The sequence below is a fragment of the Halichoeres trimaculatus genome, unplaced genomic scaffold (assembly GCF_033239565.1).
Source record: "Halichoeres trimaculatus isolate MK-OKI-2021-1 unplaced genomic scaffold, fHalTri1.1 fHalTri1_scaffold_11, whole genome shotgun sequence".
Taxonomy (NCBI): Eukaryota; Metazoa; Chordata; class Actinopteri; order Labriformes; family Labridae; genus Halichoeres; species Halichoeres trimaculatus.
Window position 1 is genome coordinate 13,188,753 of NW_027437189.1, and position 18,385 is coordinate 13,207,137.

At 39.9% G+C, this 18,385-nt stretch overlaps 1 protein-coding gene across 3 annotated transcripts in view; it reads left to right on the forward strand.

Annotated features, from left to right (window-relative positions):
- The first annotated feature begins 11,536 nt into the window (after positions 1–11,536).
- Positions 11,537–18,385, forward strand: part of LOC141799057 (metabotropic glutamate receptor 4-like) — a 220,922-nt gene continuing 214,073 nt past the window's right edge. For all 3 annotated transcript variants that reach the window (XM_074681114.1, XM_074681113.1, XM_074681112.1), the window contains exon 1: positions 11,537–11,949. The gene's annotated coding sequence lies outside the window, so the exon portion shown is untranslated. The remainder of the gene's footprint in view (positions 11,950–18,385) is intronic.

Genomic DNA, 18,385 nt, shown 5'->3' on the forward strand with positions numbered 1-18,385 from the left:
GTAAAAAGAGTTGTTTGGTTTTTCACTGCTTTTATTTCTGCATGTTAGATTTGGAGCACAGCCAGGAGACAGTTAGCTTAGCATGAACACTGGAAACAAGTGACACTGACAGACACTGTGAATTTATATGTTGTGTGGATTCTGGTGACTCATTGGACTAAATAAGAAATGTTTTATTTAGGGATGAGAACTCCATTTTCCATAAGCACCATCATCCTTAGAGATTTTTAAAGATGTGGCTCTTCTAATGCGCTCTAATACTATTTCTTGTTCAAGACAACTTTTACAGCATGCAAAGTGTTGAAGCAACATTATGATTCATAGGTATAAGAAAAAAAATGTTTTTTATCTGTGACATAATTAGAAAGAACTTTGTAAACTTTGGTTTGTTACAGCTAGTTAGCTTTCAGATGGTGGCAGATACAGACACAAAGGCAAAGCTAACCTAAAGTAAAGTAAAGTAAGCACAGCGTTTATGGGTGTATCTTGTGTTTCACTCAAATCTTTTGTCTTCCAAGAGGCATTTGTGTGAGAGTGACATCATTTCAAAATCACTTTAAACCATATATTTAATTTTTGTAAACTAACAAAATAATCTTATTATTTTCGTACATTCTGGGCTTGGGCTGAGAGTTATTGACAGAGAGTTTTCAGGTGTTAATCATCTTTTTTTATTTTGCTAATTATAATCAAAGCTTGGTAAGCTATTTTCCAACTTGTTCCCCATCTTAGACCATGTCCACACGTAGCTGGGTATTTGGGAAACTGCATATATTCTACACGTTTAGGTGTGTCGTCCACACAAAACCACAGTTTTACGTCACTAGAAATGTAGTGAAAACTATGGCCAAAGAGAAGATTTTGTAAAACTCTGGTTTCATGGTTTTGTGAAGACGACAGTAAACAGAGTTTTTGGTTCTCGAACATCACAGCTGAATAATGAGGGTTCATCCTGATTGGATGGCACAGGTTTCACGTCTGTACAAGGCCTTAATGTCAAGCTAAGCTAAGCTTGACTAAGCTAAGGAATGCTAAGCAGCTACTTCTTCATCCAGACAGGAAAGTTAAAACCTAATACTAATTTAAGTTTCAGTTACTGATAATGACTTGCGTTCCTTCTCATCAACTTTTAAACAGCCTCCTCTCTTAGAAGCAGATGTTCTGCAGTCCCAATCTGAGTCTAAGAAGCCAACAGCATCATTCTGGGTTCATCATAATCTATTTTCCTCAGGCCAAGTTGCTTTATTAATAAATTCAAATGCACTGAAACAGTTGGGATCAGCATCTTTGAAAGGGAGGATTTGTGAGAAAGGCACATTTTAAGCTTACAGCACAGGTGCCAAGTTTACCTGAATGTGTTATTTAAAGTGAGCCAGCCTCTCCATGTTAATGTGCTTTACCTTTTGCCCTTCAGCTTCACAGACGTTTGGTCAGAAAAGGAGACGAAGTATGACAGTTTGCTTATTATACTTTTGTTTCATGTATCATCTCCTGTGTGAGGTTTACACACGTCATCAGGATTTAGTTTTCTGCTTGAAGTGGGTGGGTTAAAGTGGGTGTTCTTGTTGCTAATGGCAGCACAGCATGTTTAGACAGGCACCTTTCATCTGCTCTGTCTGAGCATTATCTTAAGCTGCTGTTCTTACTCCTACTCTCTGGTTTAAGAATTGTAGTTTATAGTTTGCAGACTTAGAATTTAACTACTTCTAATACAGCTGGCTTTCGCACAAAGTTAGCAGTCTGTGGCTAACTTTATTTTGCGTGATCACTTAACCCTTTCAGCGTGGGCCTCTTTATGGGTCTCTGAAAAATGACATATCCAAATTGAAAATAGTGAATCTCTGCATCTACAAGGTCTATCTGAATCATTCTGGTATCATGATAAAAGGAACATGCTCTATCTCCTGTCCTATCCTAGAAGAAGAGACCCCCACTACTGACAAACTCCAAGGCCTCGAACAAAACAAATAGCTGGTGTACAAACCCAAAAATGGTACCAGGAAAAGTGTAAAATAATAAAATTTACATTAAAAAAAACATACACTCAGCTAGCATTCAGAGCTGGTGTGTGCATATATTTGTCTTACATTTTGCATTAAGCAGCTTTAGCATCTAAAACATGGCCCATCTTTTGAGTTATTTCCTCCTTTTGTCTTCTCTACATGTGTTTGTGCTTTGTTTTGTTATGTTGTGTTTCTAATTCACACAGTGCTGTGTGATTGATTGTTGGCTTTGAACCCTGTGAAGCCGTCTGAGACACACTGTACTCACAGTGAATGGCAGCAGAAGAAAACTTAATTTCACATTCTTCATTGTGGGCTGCAGGAGACACATGAATTACTAACTAAAGGGCACATGCTGTGATAGATAAACTGAACATAAAGCAGAGTTGAGTGATGTGCTGTGGAGACATTATGAGTGCATCATTCAGGAGAACACTCCAACTAATGTTTATATTATACATTTTAAACTTAACAGCAGAATAATATGCTCTTTAAATTATTAGGAAGGCTTATGGGAAAGGTTAATTGCTGTTTGAGCTATAAACTGAAAAAGAAACACACTGTTACATAAATTAGAGGCACTACTGCTGGAATGAGCAACCGCCAGATGGGTCTGATAAAGGCTCCTAACAGGATCCAAATTTTAAATAATGAAAAAGTTATCTGAAAAGGGAGTTGGAGGTAAAAGGACTTTTTTGTGTAACAGTGATTTTTTTGGAGGGTCATTTCATGTCAAATTCTGCCTGGATAGTTTGTAAATGATGCCTGAAGCAGTAACCGCAGAGAGGACAGAGAGGTTGTATGGTCAGTGGAGCTCCATCTGTAGACTCCTGTCACAGTGGGATCAAATAAAACCAGCACTTTTGATTGATGTGACAGCTTCTCAGTCTTTTTTTAAACTGACTTTTGTTCAAGAACTTAATTTTGTATTATAAGTTCAGATGTTATGATTTATTTCAGATTTTAACATTTAATGCTCCTGCCAGTAGGTGGCAGAGTAATCCATCTGTGGTATATGGAAGAAGACTAGATGCTGTTGATAGTCTGATCCCATTGACATTTTTTCTGAGTGTTGAAGGTTGTAAAAAGTAAACATTCATTAAAAAATTTGATATTTCTACTGAGTTCATCTCCCAAGCCCAGAATGTACTGATCTTAAATATGATGATACTTCAACATTTGTCTTGAAGCTTAACATTCTGAGTCACTGATCTCATTGTTTGAAGTGCGGATACAACTGGGCCTTTCTAAACCTTCATATGTACAAATTAGGCATTACCTGATGTGTTCTACGGTCATACAAAGTTGAAAGTTTGAGCCATTTTATTGAACTTTTGTAATTGCTTTCGTAAACAAACATTACCCCTCAATTTCCTGTTATCCCATTGCAGGTCAAACTGCTAAAGCTGAAATCTGAGAAAAATTTTGCCTTTTTTATTAGTAGAATAGCTGCTGCAAAACACCATAGCTAAAAACACTAGTACTTGCATTGCAGGGCTGTTTTTAGTTTGTCTATGTATAAACCATGAAAACCTAAAATTGGACAGTGTGAACAGGCCTTCAGCATTATTTACTGCCACTTCCAAAGGTTGGACAGTCATCTCTGATGCCACATTTGATAAAAATCAGTGGTGATGCTGAGACTGTGCATCATTTGTAAAGGTTGACTGCCTTTTGCAGCTTGCAGTTGTTTCCCTGCTGGGTTTTGTTAATGTAGAAAAAAAGGGATTTCTAATAAAAGAAAATGCCAATTGTTCATGGTGAAACAATAAAAACGCACATCAACACAAATAAAAGTCCCCATCAAAGAGTCCCAGGGAGGTTACTGCTCTGTTAAGCTATGTTTAATGCTGTGGAGGCCACCTGCAGTTGCATTTACATCTGTGGGCAGCTGAAGTGATGCCAGGCGGGACAGTGGGCCAGACAGATCCATGGCCTCACGCCCAGAAATGTGCCGCTCGAGGTCGGGTCCTGAGGCTCAAACTGTGTCCCAACCTGCTCTTCGTATAACCTCTGCAACCACTTCCACAAGTACAAGCGCGCGTACACACACACACACACACACACACACATACGCACACACCTTTTTCATTACAATAGCATTTCATTTCCTTCTTGTTTGGGTTATGTAACGTATAACTCATCTCTGATCCATCTGTGGTTCTGCTGAGGTGCATCACAGACAGATACTTTGATCTGCTGTTAGCTCACTGCTGCTTGCTGCCAGCTTTGTTTACTGAGAGGTTTACTGGATTTAAAGTGTCTTATTGAGTCTGAAACGTGTCGCTTTCACCTTGTCATGAAAGGTAGAAAATGTGTGAACACACGTCTAAAGACAGCACATTGCTAGACAAACACACCTGTGTATGTTACGTCATGTAGGACATGTTGAAGAAAGGTGCTAAAGAATTTTGTAACAAGCTTCGTATGCAGAGGAGAAGTTGCTGCTTTTTTTTCTTTTCTTAACTCAGAACAAATGAGCAATAAGATGTGCTGCTAAAGAGCAGCTTGGCTCTTATTAACATCTTGCAGCACAAACTCATAACTGAGCATTGAAATAAAAAAAGTATCCCTGCTATCATCTGGGAGCAGATCTTCAACCTTCCTTAAGTGGAAAAAAAAACAGTTCAGGAAATTCAGAGTGCAGCCATCATTCTTCTTCAGACATGCTACAAAAAAAGGTAAAAACAGATATTTGAGGGACTGCTAATCTTATTTGATTCAAAGGTTAGTCATGGATTTGTGTGAAAAACTGTCTCCCACTTTCATAAACAATCTTGGACTAAAAGGACCTCAAAGGCTTTAAAAAGATAGTTCCTTCTCCACATTTTTTTTCTTCTTTGGTTGTATTTTGTGTCTCCTTTGAAGCATACAGTCCTGAACATCTTATCAGTGCTCTGCAGGCAGAGGAACATGTGTGTGTTGTGTCTGTGACAAGAGCTGAAACAAAGTGGCTTTCTGACGGCAGAGCGAAGAAAATTTTCTGAATTAAGTGTACGCTACTATGAAGTTAATGTCTGGGCACTACAGCTGGTCTGCAGCGGTTCATAATCAAACTAAACTCTTTCTATAGATGTCTATTATGCTATCTAAACCTACTCCTTTTTCTGTTTTCTTCTTCTTGATAAATATAACCTGCCATAAGAGGTCAAGTGTTTCCCTCTTGTCATGATAAACTTGTCTATTTCTTGTTGACTGGATCACACAAAGCTCATGGTTCAAAGTTTTCTTTCATGCCAACCAATAGAATAATCTGAACAGCATACATTGAAGACACTGATCACAAATCAAATGATGTTTCAAATCTATTTGTCCCATCCTTTGGAATGCATTAGCGAAAACTGAAAAATAAAAAAGATGTATGAAAAACATGTCAAATATCTCCTTGTAGCTGGCTTTGAGGAACGATCAGTCTCTGTTGATTTGGCTTGGAAAAAGCGTGGAGGTCTCTTAAGAAATCCTCTTTCTGTATTTTGAAGGTTCAAAGTGAAACTCAGACTGAATCTTTGTTTTTTTATCATTTGAATGAGAGTTGTTTCTGCTGATCACTTTTACTGACACCTTATGGCATGAATTCAAAACACCTGTCAGAAATCTAGGGTACAGTACATACCTTCATTACCAATGATAGCTCCATCCTTTACATACTTGTGACCAATGTTTGAGGTGCTTTGAGGTGTAATTTATTGCCCTACAGTCATTTTTTTCAGAAGATGACGCTCAAAGTAGCAAGTGAACACTTTGCTGACAATATATGCTGAATATACAGCAAGGAAGATGAATCAAGCAGTGCCTGCGATTAGAGACATAAAAAGTCTTCATTCTTATTTTCTTTTATTCATACATGTAAATAAAAAACGGTGATTTACTGTTTGATTTGAAGACAGAGTATTGTTTCTTTCTTATGTTGTATACTGTCTGTCTGGTGCCCCCAGAGTACTGTAACAAGAGTCACAGCTTAAAAAAAATCTCTATTTTCTCACATTGGTGTTTGAGAAAACTCTTATTTCAGCCTCTGTCTAAAACACTTGGCTTAAGATGCTGTCTCTTTAAGGCTTCCCACTCCATAAACTCCTTTCCCTCTGATCGCCCAGCTTTATGGAGGCCTGTCAGGAGCACAGCAATGCATACCATAGTGTTTGAGGTCCTCATCTCAAATCTGTAATGTGTCAGTTCAGAGATTCTTCTGCCTCCCTTCATTTCAGCAAGTCTTGTGAAGATCTCATGCAATTCAATTCAAATCTTTTGGGGTTATTGTTTTGAGAAGTTTCCAGACAGATTTGGGTATTTCTTTGACATGTGAATATGTAGCTGTTTGAAAATCTGCGCATATTTACCATGAACATCCAACATTACTACATTATATCCATGTTTGAAGTTTTTTTAAAAGACTCCTGAATTTGAGACAACAGATAACCATCCTGAAGCTTCTGCTTGTGCAAGATGAAGTTATTTTTCGTTCAATTCAGTTTTCTGTCTGTCAGTCTTTTTTGTTTTGTTTTTGTAGCATTGATTTCAGCCCGTTTGGGAATAGGATAAAAACTCCTCTCAGGAGTTTTAATAATAGAGAATACATAGCTTTACATCTGCAAACACTGAAGTCTTTGACCCCTGCTTTGTACGTAAGATTTATCTAGGAACCCCGTGCACCTCTCCCTTAGAACAGACTGACTATGGTTTCAAATTCTCTGCAGGAGACATATTCGTTATACTGTGCTGAGTTGCAGCTCTCCCCCTTGCTTTCATTAGGAGCCCTGTTAGCCTGGTCCTCAGCCTACACTGCATCAGCACCCTAACAGGACACAGACAGCAACATAAATATGAGCAGGAATACTGAACACCTACAAATAACAGCATCTCGCCTGCTCGCTGAGAGTTTCCAGCTACATCCCACCCTCGCTTAGTAATTACCTGTTTCATCCTGCAGACACACAGGAGCACAGTTCATGTTGATTTATTTGATATTTGGCTTTTAAGCGGCGGAGGGTGTGACTCTGCATTTTACTGAGACCGAATCACTCCGAGTCCATCACTGCAGCTCTTGGGGAGGGCTAATCAAACCCTGCTGTCCGCCCAATTTGAATGGATCACAGTTAAGAGAGAAAGCAGAATAATTCATGGACCCCGAGCTTATGTCTCTGTCCAAGGTGAAGGTAGGCCCCGATTATTTATTTATCTTGCCTCCTCTCAGCAATCCAGTAATTAAGACTGAGCATCATTAAGGCAACTTTCCGTTTTATACTTTGAAATTCATAAAACTTTCTCAGAGGAAACACTTTTCCGCCTTTAAGTCTCAGTTCCTGATGCTGTTTTATTACTTTAAAGTGAGAACGCTTTAGGGGGAAACAAATGTGTTTTGGTTCCAATCTAGAGGTGAGAAAAATAATATATATACTCAGCTTATGTAATTAAGGATGTGGGCACTTGTTCTTTCAGCGTTTTCTAATTGAGTCGTGATTTCGTGGTTTAATCTCTTTGACTGTAATCTGCAACAGTATCTGGCTGAGAAAATGAAATAATATCACCTCAAAGCACAGACGTAGAATAAATGTGTTACCTTTCCGGGAAACGCAGGACAAGCTGTTTCGTGATTTACTAAAATAACTGATGATGAGCTTCTCTTATTTGAGACTTCCTCATGAATTTTGCACTAATAAGCTCAGAGAAACAAAACATGAGGCCAGCCAAAGTTATTTTCCACAGTGTTGTTGCTCAAGGATACGAGTGCACAATACTGTAACTGGGTGTTCCACTGGGATATTCTTGCCTTAATGGTTCGTTGGAATGGACCGCACGTAAGCAGACAAACTGTCTTTTCTTTTTTATTTTCTAAGTACGTGTTCAGAGGGGTTTACAAGGTGTGTTCCTACATAATTCATCAAACACTGCGGGTAGAGGAGGGAAAATCAAAACAATAATAGAGTCTAAATTCTGCATGAGAACCAAACTGAGATCACCTTGAACATCACGCACGAATGAAAGAAGAGTTTGAGGGAAATGAGTCAACTGCATGCTAACAGTGACTTTACATGAGGACATGAGCAGCTCACAGGAATGAGACAAACACTCTCTGACCTCTAATACCCGCTGAGTGATTCTTATGACTAAACAAATGCGTCACAAAGTCAAAATTTTAAATGAGCAACCTGTTGTAAATTTGAATCTGAGTTTATTTAGGATAGCCCCTTGAGATGCAGCATCTCATTTTCAAGGGGGTCTTACTAAGCTCAAAATAAAGATGTGTTTATAGTTTATGCATTCACTTCATAAGATAGACAGATCCATTAAAAAACTTCTCCGTCCTGGTTGCTAAGTTTGTTCCTGCACTTGGTGAACTTATTTATTATTAACCTCAGAGCTGTTAGCCTCTATTAATAACTAACCTGAACCCAGCTTCAGACTTAATAACTTATTAAAGTAAGGAGAAATGAAAATACAGAAAAAAAGTCTAGATTGAAAATGAAGTTACAGAAGTACTTTCTCTTCACTTTCTATTTCCTTCAGTGTTTATGCACCTTGAGTGGGGATATGTGTATTCATTTGACTGAATCAGTAAATGTAATCATTCATGCTAATCAGCAACAGAACTGCGTTTTATAATGACATGAATTCATACTTTTTAATCAGTACAGACAAAAAGTGCTTTTCAAATGCATAGACTGTTTAATAGAGGGACATGGCGTCTGTGACGTCATCTGTCTTGTTATGAAACAGAGTTTTGAAACAAACCCAGTCAGGGGCCATACTGGAAATGGTTTAGACTGGGCCTGTGCACTAAAAGCTGTGGGGCACCCACCTGTCAATGCGCTAATCTGTGCCTCTGATTGGGCAAAGTTTCATTGTTAATATCTTAAACTACTGAGTTACAAAAGAATTCACCTCTGTACAGGGTGTACCATTAAAGAAATTAGCTATTCTGATGGGAGACCTTTTGTGCACTAGGCAGTTAATACGTTTATATCTACATTGAAATTTGGTTTGGTGTGTATTGGTCAAATGCTACATGTGAGATGTATTGCAGCCTCCAGCCTCGAGCAGGCTCTACCTTAAATGTCATAGTGCTATTGACCCCATTATTGTTTGTAAACAGTGACAGTGGTTGACCACCAGACACTGCAATTTTTACAGAAAAACTTCAAGAAGCATGGTCTCTTTTAACTACAGAACACTGGTTGCCCTCCTATAGTTGTTATCCAGTCAGAACTAAGTAGAACTTGAGCCCACAGTAGAGTACCATTTTTGACATCTGACCTCAGAACAAACATAAAATTTTATGCTACTTGCTAGCTATGCTACCTTCTCTTAAAAAATGAAGCTAAACGCCTCTTCAGTTGCCAAAAGTCACGTGTATCTTTATGATGATGTAGATTATAAAGGGGTCTGAAAGAAGAAAGATGGCATCAATAGAAAGAAAGTCAGATTAGATGGTGTCAGGTTTAACAGGTATACAACTTGATCAGAGGGATAAGTGACCAGCACAGGGATATAGACAGTAACCTGCAGGGTAAGCCAAAGGCTGGGTAAGGATAAAGTTAACCACACTCTGCAAACCATTTCTCTTACAGACTCTGTGATCCTGGGAAAAAACAAACTGTGCTCAGTTTTGCCTGTATCCTGTGCTTCGGGGTGTTCAAAAACTGACAGTTTGTTTGACTGTCTGCATTGGTTATGGCAGTAAAGTCAATGTGGACAACACTTCAATAAGTTTCTTAACAAATGTTAGAATAACACAACTCTTTTTCTGGTACATATTTGATTCAAAGGTGCAAATATAATTTTAAAAAAAATCTCCATTGATAGCCTACAGTTAAACATGCATTTTTCCTATTTATTAAGCTAATACGGTATTCTATTCAGTCTAACCACTCAGACCACTTTTACACTTATTGTGACATTCCCCCATTCATACACAGAGACCAGAGGCTGTTATACTAAGTGCTTATCAGTATTAATTCATGCCTTTCACGTGCCGTCACACACTGCTGGCTATGCCCCTGGGAGCAATCCTGGGTTCAGTGTCTCTCGCCCAAGATGTGTTGACTGCAGGAGCTGTCACAACCTTTCACTTGAGACACGGCCAACTCAACCTCTGAGCCACAGCCGCCCACTCTCCTATTGTGGAGCAGTCCATCAAGTCTGTGGTCGTAAATAATGTTTATAAATGGAGCCCAAAACTTTTTCGGTGTTCAGACACAGCCTTAGAGAGTCTTAATGATGAGGTAAAGGGATAGAAAAAGAGAATTTAAGGGGTCAAAGCAGAGGTGGAAATTAAACAATTTGGCAAACTGAAGGTTCAGAAATGTTCTAATTAGGGCTTGTAATGACTCTACTGAATGACTTATTAAGCATTAACAAAGCAATAAGTTAGAGCCAAAGAACTCTTTAAGTCTAACAGATCAGTCAGTGATGAAGATTTATGATCTCTAATGTGGACATGGCTGGTAGAACTCATTTCCAGCTGTGAGGGTCTCCATGGGGGCTCCTCAGGCTCCACAGACCAGTGCGCCCATTGAGCTCAGAGAGAGTGGAGCCGAGACGCAGCAGCTGGATCTGCTCCCTTCGTTCATTACTGACAGAGCGGCGCTGCCACTGATTAGACTGATGGATCAATAAGTGCAATCAGCGCGGTAATGATCAACATATAAAGAAAAGCGATTCCAATGAACAAGTCGAAATTACCCGAGGGATGATCTGAGGTGATCATCGAACGGTGAACAGTACATAAACGTCAGGGAGGGACGTGTGTGCGCGCGTGATTGAACTGTGTGAGCGCGTGACATGGACCTGCAGAAGTTGAAACCCTCAGAGGGAGAAAGCAGTGTAGCTGAAGATGCGCTAGTCGGCGCCTTCAGAATAAAATTCAACACTTAAGTGTTGCGCAATGAATGTGGACCACAGTGATCTGAAAGGAGCCTAAACCTGAAGAGGAGCCCTACGTGCACGGTTAGTTTAACTCAGTGAGTTTAAACACATTTACTGACGGCTTTCAAACTCATTGAGAACCACAAACAAAAATGTATGTGTGTTTTTTTCGGTTAAAATCGCCACATTAGGCAGATCTACGTCAGGTGAAAAACAAGAGCCATGAAAAAAAAATCCACCGTCCGGTACTTTCAGCCACAGGGATCTTTAAAATGGGTGCCAGCTGCTTAATTTGAAGTCTTAACAACCTTTTCATTTTGAAACTCCCGTTTTTTTAATGTATTTTTTTAATGTTCACACAGGAACAATCATAAAATCATCACCCCCAAAGTTAACTTACTGATCTGTTTTCATCATTTATCTAATTTCCATGTAAATTTTATAGGTATATCTATTTAATGTCCCTTTCTTTTTTGATTAAATCATCCATTATCCAATAATTTCCCTACGTGTGGAATCTGTAAACAGCAGTGCCAGTAAAGCTTGATTTTGGAGAGGATCTACTTTCCAGCACCCAAAGGTTAAAAAAAGGCAAAGAAAGGAGAAGGGAGAGCTAATATCCCATCTTACGCGGAGGGAGGGGAAATCCGTGCAACCAAGAAGCGGGAGAGGAAAGAGGAGGAAGAAAAGTAGGAAATCTGTGCAACCCAGCAGAGTCTCATTCAGCACCACTCGCTTCTGGACAGCGTCTGAGCAGCAGCGGCAGCCACAGCGAAGAGTTCATCAAGAAACAAGAGATTTGTTCAAAAACCTCGAGTCTGGACTGGGAGTAACAATACATCTGCGCATTAAAAGCAACTCTGACTATTTTACATCGGCTTTTTTTGAGTCTACTCATCTGTTTTCTTCTTTTTCTTTGATTCCATTCCTGTGGCGGGTTTTGGTGAGCAGCGTTCAAACAGGAGGCTCGCTGGAGCTGGCGTCGCCAAACAAAGGCGCAGAAAAAAGGAAGAAATAAGAACTTAACGGATTCAGAAGTTAATTTTCAACACTTTAGGATCACTTGAACCTAGAAGATTTTGAGGTAAGAGTGTTTCTTTTCCTTTGCCGTGAGAGTAGATGGGTTTGGAAGCAGAATGACAGTCGTGCATCACATTTACGCAGCTGTGTTGTAGCTTGTGTGTGTGGTAATACGCTCAACAAATCGGTTTATGTGTTACTGTAGGAACGTAGGTGTGCTGGAAATGGTCTGTGGATGTTTTTATCCTCTCGTGGCGCTTTGGCATGACTTTTCAACCCCCCTTCTGTGCAAATGAATGCGTACGCGTTCCGAAGTGCTGCTGCCCCCGTTTTTCATCTCAGACTCAACAGATGAATCACCTTTCACTGGCAGGGTTTTGAAAGCTGACGTTTCTTTGGGGGGGGACTTGATAGCACAATGAACCCCTTCATCAGCTGTGTGAGCCCCCCACCCCTCCTCTTCCTCTCTCTCTGCTTTCCGCTCCACTTGGCTCGCTGTAGTTCCCCACATGAAAACGTGAAAACTCGAGCAGCCTTCCTGTCTAATCACTGCAGAGATGAAGGCAGACGCTCTTTTGAACTGTTGTATTTCAGAGCAGACAGATGATGTAGGTGGAAATCCTAAAGGCGCGCTGAACTGTGCGCGCGCTCCTGCCGACTGCTGTGCGTGAATCCATCACTGTATTGAATCCTTTCCAAAAGACGCCCCGGTGGGTCAGATGGTTCGGTGACGCCTCGCTTCATTATGCATCACTGTCAGGGAAGGCGTTAATTGCTGCTCATATTTCTGCAGCCTGTAGGCAACCGAACACATGATGGCTGTTTGTATGTGTTCAAACATCCACATGCTTTATTTCACAGGACATTTTTCAATCGATCTGATGTGACTGTGCGGTTTTCGTGCAGATGTAGAGAAAAAGAGAGGAAGAAATATTTGCACAGACATCCTGGAGTGGATGAGGCATCCTATTTTAAAATTTCTTTGCACTTTTTAGGGCAGAATTTGCTCATTTATTAATCTAAATAATGTTTAGCCTTTGCTTCATTTTTGTTGCTTTTTATATCATTCTAAATTTCACCACCATCCACCCACATTGACTTTAAATGCATCACTGGATTTCAATTAAGGAAGAAGGAACTCCTCATGTATAAATCTTTGATTCTAAACGATCAAAAAACAAAAGTGAAACAAACATTTACCAAATGATAAAAACCCACTATGCACAGGCTTCACTGCTGGCCTGTAAAAAAATAAACTTAAGCCTCTTCACTCCATGCAGAGGTGCAACCAAAAACAATTCACATTGTTTATTTTTCTTTTGAAGAGATACGTCTGTCTCCTGAAGCTCTGTAAGACCAATCAGACACCTCTGCTGGAGGAAGATTCTTTCTTTCCCTGGTCATTCTGACATTTCTTCTTGCAGTAATAGAGCAGCATCTCTAAATCTTTGCAGCAATGGTTTTCCCGGATCTTTTGATCCATCCAGAAGGCAGGGTATTACATGCCGTGTAAGTACTGCGGATTAGAAATATTGATAATGATGCATCCAAAAGATTTAAAATACACTGAAAAATCTTTCTGACCTGCCAATCCAAACTCAGGACGAGTTCAAGTCTTCTCTCATATAAAACTGAAACCAAACTCTTTTTTGGTGTTTCTTATTTCACAGTTTTAGCTCCTTGGCCTTCATCTGAGCATATTTGCAGTTAATCATCCTCCATTTACTGGATTCCCCTCCTCCAGACCTACAGTTGCTACATCACTTTCCTGCTTGTTAAACATCACATCAAGATATTCTCCAAGCACTCTCATCTCAGTTTACATCGAGGAAAATCTAAATGTGCTGAAATGTGCAAAAATTGGTCACCCCAGTGAGAAGCCCTTCGCATACAGCTCTGCACCACCCCCAACATCATCGACCAATTACATGTCTGTTATTGAGGTCCGAGTTCAGGCCTGAGGTCATTTAAGGTTCTGCCAATCAGAGCAGGGATTTTCTGGTGGCCTGGGACAAAATGCTCCCCCAGAGGCCTCATTCAGGGAAAGACACAATTACTGCAGAATTTATTGTTGACAGCCTCCCTAAATGGGCTTACATATTAAAAAAGCTCCTACCTGAACAATATATTGTAACTTTCCTAGAGGAACAAAGCTTTATTCAGTATTTTACCCCATTAACAACCTTTTCCCCAGAAACACAAAATGTCTCATTAAGATGCAAAGCTTGGAAAAGCTCCAGAAAACAAAGTGACTGTCAGCATAAAACTTGTTACTTCTAACCTTTACATCCAAATGAGTATCCGTGTACTTTAATCTGCCCCACACCTGATAATGTTCCTCTTGTACCTAGAAAATCATCCAGGATATGTTTACTGTCATTTCCTCCCTCTTTGGTAATTCATTTTCCATGCTGCGGTGAGTTAGTGTGACATTAAAGCAGCAGGAGCAGATGAATTATTTTCCCCATCGGCTTCTTTCAGGATGAAATTCACACCAGAGGGATGGACAGGCAGACAGGGAATCAGGGTGGTTTTTTTCAGGGGTCGGAGGAGTTTAAGATATCTATTCCTCTGTTGTTCCTTATCACTGCCTCTTGATCGTGGACTGTCCACACTCTGGATCGCCTCCTCCTGCCTGTCCATCTGTTCGACTGATGCCGTCTGTGTCTGTGTCTGTGAAGCCTTGCTTTGCTGACCACGGTCTGATGATCCTGAAAAACCACCGCAGATCCATTTCTCACACTCTTCACACAATCCTATTTTCCAAACTGCTGATTTTTCTTCTTCTGTGTGATCCTTTAACAAGCTTTCCTTTTTATAGAGCTTTGTCACTTCTGCCACGTGTCTTTTGCTAAAATAGCTCTATTTCAGGCCTTGGACTGTGGAAATTCAGAAGTTTTTAGGGGGAGAAACTTTCGAAAATCCTGGATGCTCCTGAGTAAAATCTTCCATGTGCTGTCACAGTCAGTGAGAGTTGCTGCAAACTCACCCACAGGTTGAATTCCTTCATTAGATGCCTGTTGACAATAATCTGAGGTGACATCCACGAGCACTCAGGTTAATTTACAAGATTTACAATGCAAACAATGGAACAAATAATCTTTCCATCCCAGCAGAGAGTCCCTTATCCTAACAAAGACACATGTGACAAGCTGTCCAATTAATCCTTGTTTTATAAAGGTTATGATGCAGTATGCTGTCCTCAGCAGAACGTGCTCAGGCTCACATTTAAAAAGTTTGTCCTTGTTGACAGGTAGAGTTTATTCAGGGTGAATCTACTTCACTCTGACATGTGGTGTAACTAAGGGGGAAGTTTTAGGATAAACACATTCAGAAGAACTGGATGATGAGGCAGCTACCTGAAAGTGAAGACAAGAAATCTATAGCGCCCTCTACTGGCTGGTTGCAGAATAGGTCACGCTTATATACTGCTATTTCGAAACAGGAAAGTTTTGCCCCTATTACGCCAGTAGAATGTAACAATGCTGTGTGTCTGCATGCATGCCTGAGTGTGTGCATACAGTGTATAGCTTTCCTGCTGTTAACAACCCATTCCTCATGCGTGTTTGCTAGCATAAAGCGATGCTAAACCACATATTACACCCTTTATCGGAGTACAATCTGAAAGTTCAGAGGTGTGGTAATGGCACATGGCTCTGGTTAGCTCTCATCATGCTGATGTTGGTCACTTTTTCTCCAAGACAAGTCTGAAATAGTCATTCAGTGCCATAAAAATGGGGGGTACCGCCATGACTGGTTGCTTTGTTGGCATGACAGAAGAGGAAGAACAGCGAGAAGAAGCATTAACAGTTGGGAAATCTGGGGGTGTTTTCTTTTTCAGGGCTTCATTTTGGGGCAACAGTAAGAGGAGAAGACACCCAATTTATCTCTATATGGCTGGAAATTAGCGAGATAAAGAACAAGTACTTCAAGTTCATTAAGAATTCATTAGAAAAATTAGCTTTCATACATGATCACCAGAAATAACCCGTGAGGATAACGCTCTAAACTCAGAATCCTAGATTTTTTGGCTGGACAGGTGTTAATTGTGTTGCTGGTTTTTGCCGCTGATTGCACATGACATCACCTGTTCAACACTTCCCTTTACATTAATGTCATCGTCTTCATTTCCTGGTTCACTTCCTCTGTTCATTTGCTCAGCTCTGAACAGTCAGGAACAGTTTAAGTTAAAGATGAGGAAAGTTTTCAGAAAACACTGCTCTCCTGTTAGAGTTATTTTTTGAGTGTAATTGATGGATTTGTTAAAGAATGGGATTTTACCCATAAAAGATCCAAAGCTAATACCAATCAGTCCGCATGATGTGGATTGATGTGGATGAATCAAACTGTGTCATATTTCAATAAGGCTTTAATCCGTCTCTGACGCTCAAATACAAACACGAAATACAAACTCTGGTCTCTGTTCATCCAGTGATTAAAGTTAGATTTTTAGCTAAAAAGTAACTCAAAGCTTTCAAGAGGGAAGTTTGAATGCTATTATTTTAAGTTAGAAGACTGTTGTCATGCTTTCATTAACCTCAATGACAACACTGAACTGGAGGTTCAAAAGGGACAAATGTTGAGTTTAAAATAGGGAGTTTGCATTTTACAGTCAGCCGTAAATCAGCTTAAACTTCCTCCATTAGTCATCATAACTTCAGCAACTGGAAAGGCAACTTTGTAAACAAGATATAAACTAACGCTTCATGTGGTTTTCTGTTGGGAACTTAGCTTGGCTGCTCTGCTATGTCTCAGCATAGAGTATAAAAGCTTTTTTTCTCTGAATCACTCTGCTTTAATCTGACTTTTCTTTGTTTTCTTCTTTTACACAAAGCTGGACTCTTTGCCTATGCAGAAAATGAGTTTGTTACATGTGGTGCTTGTTGGCCTAGCAGTTTAACCACGACTCTTCGTTGCAGTGGTTTCGACTCTCAGCCATGGGCCTTGGCAGCATGTCACGTCCTGGTCTCTATTCCCTATATTTCTCTCTCTTCAATTGTACCCATAGTTATAGAAGTACTTTATAAAGTTATATCTAACAAACGCACAAAAATGCAGTATTCTTTGCATATCAAGCATTTTAGGAATGGTTATCCTAATTTTAAGTTGCCAGAAGCCCAGATTGATGGTAAGGGTTTTGTCAGAAAAGGTATCCAATGTAAAACTGTGCCAAATAACATGCAGAATACAAATTGGAAACGAGTGTTCTGATGTGGTGACTCCCAAAAGGGTTCACATCCAGGAATGCCTCCAGACTTGTTTGAATGAGTTGGCATAAAAGTGGCACTGATGAATGCAGAGGCAGCATTAAAGAGAAGATCAGAAGTGTTCAGGATTTTTTTATAAAATGATTCCCATCTTCCACATTTGTCTTGCTGTTTGCAAAGTAATTTTCTTTCATTCTAAGTACTAAAATGATTAAAAATAGAGAACGAAAAAAGAAAAGAATCAAACCAAAAGTTAAGATTCAATTCTAGGAAATTTTCTTACATCAGTGCCCAAATAGCCAATCATATTTCAGGATTTTGGGGTAGCTATTCAGATTTCTAGAGGGACCATGCCACCCCTGGCCACTTCTGAAGAGACACCCCTGTCCACAGTGTAATGATGTTTATAACTTTCTTTAGGACCGTAAACAAGGTTAAGCCACATTTTAACCAGTATTAATTGAAGCTGTAGATAGAATACTTTAAACATCCTCTGCCTTCTAAGTTTCCAAACAAAACTCCAATGGTCTTCTTTCAAAAAGGGGCCAACCTTTTCATTGATATTCACAAAGTGTGAATGGAGGCATTTTCCCACATTCTTTGTCAATGCTGAAGTCTGCCCACCACTCATGAATATTAATGAGTATATCTTCAGAGATCTGGCTCACAAACTCTCACCTTTTAAAGCTGAAGCTGTGGATCAAACTTCAGACCCTAAAAGTTTCGACAACCCCACTTATGCAACAGCTGATTTTGTAAAATCATTTTTGACTGTGAGGATGAAATAATACGATAGCTGGGCTGTGGTGAAAATGTTAGGGGATGAAATTCTGACTGATTTGTATGAATCAAGAGGTGTTAGCCAGAGAATGAGTGGGCAAATTATCCCCTCTCCTCCCATGATGCATGACTTCAGGGCTGGTTCCTTTGAGCGGCGACAGACCACTCCAGATTAGTTCTTGTTCTGCACACCAGAGCCTGGCAGAAATCTCCTGCCAGCAGCAGCAGGAAGGCACAGCCGAGTTCCTAAATCCTGCAGTCAACAGCCACCCGGCTCCGTCTGCACTACTCCTGGCCTTGATTACGATTTGTGTGCCACGGTGGCTGGCTCCAAAAAGGGGGCCACATGGAAATATTCAATTATGTTGGACTGGATGGCTGAGTGTACTGCAGAGACTTAGAAACTTGTAATCTACATGAAGATATCAATAAACAACCGAATTTGGTGAGTGTTTACAAAGTGACAGGTTGAAAAAGCAAAGCAAATCCTTTATAAACATCGTCTACATGGCG